Consider the following 1117-nt stretch of genomic DNA (forward strand, 5'->3'; position numbering starts at 1 on the left):
TATTTATATATATACTGTATATATATATTAAAGGACGAAAACAGAATTATTTCTACCTGATCAGGACCTTAAATAGACTTTTAGTCTAACGATTTTATTTATGTCGTTATGTTTTGTTATTTTACAGGCAACTTGACGAACTGCCGACATTATAAGCCAGAAAGAAAACATGATTAACATCTTAATAAAGCTGTTTGTTTTTATAGCCTATGTCGCTTAGTAGCACACGTACATCTGCAAGATGTCTGTTAAAGATCGCTTCATCTGGAATATATCTGCTGTGTACAAACATCTGAGAGACGTCTGTAAGATTTCAGCCAGTTGCGATAAATAGGAAAAAGTCTTTAAGGTGTTTATAATTTAGAATGCATGTAAAACTGACATCTTAAAGACGTCTATCAGATGTTTGATGCTTCTCAGATGAAGCGATCTTTAACAGACATCTTGCAGATGTATGTGTGCTATCACTCGTACATCTCGGAGACGTCTATTTGACGTCTGCATTTACATATGCAAGAGTGTTTGCTCATCTGCAATACGTCTATAGGACGTTTCCCATCAGATGTCAAATAGACGTTTAGAAGATGTCTTTAAGATGATTTAGAATGCACGTAAAACTGACATCTTTTAGACGTCTCTCAGGGGTTTGTACACAAGCAGATGCTTTCCAGATGAAGCGATCTTGTGCGAGTCCCAGATAGCACACGTATACGTCTGCAAGATGTCTGTTAAAGATCTTTTGATCTGGAAAGCATCTACTGTGTACAAACATCTGACAGACGTCTATAAGATGTCAGTTTAGTATACATTATAAATCATAAACATTTTAAAGGGATAGTTCACCCAAAAATAAAAATGTGATGTTTATCTGCTTACCCCCAGGGCATGCAAGATGTAGGTGACTTTGTTTCTTCAGTAGAACACATATGATGATAACAAAATCTATGAGAGTAAAAAAAACATGCACAGACAAATCGAAATTAAACCCTGCGGCTCGTGACGACACATTGATGTCCTAAGACACGAAACGATCGGTTTGTGCCAGAAACCGAACAGTATTTATATCATTTTTTACCTCTAATACACCACTATGTCCAACTGTCTTTGGGCGCGCACA

The sequence above is a fragment of the Sinocyclocheilus rhinocerous genome, unplaced genomic scaffold (genome assembly GCF_001515625.1).
Source record: "Sinocyclocheilus rhinocerous isolate Xijiao unplaced genomic scaffold, SAMN03320098_v1.1 scaffold1494, whole genome shotgun sequence".
Taxonomy (NCBI): Eukaryota; Metazoa; Chordata; class Actinopteri; order Cypriniformes; family Cyprinidae; genus Sinocyclocheilus; species Sinocyclocheilus rhinocerous.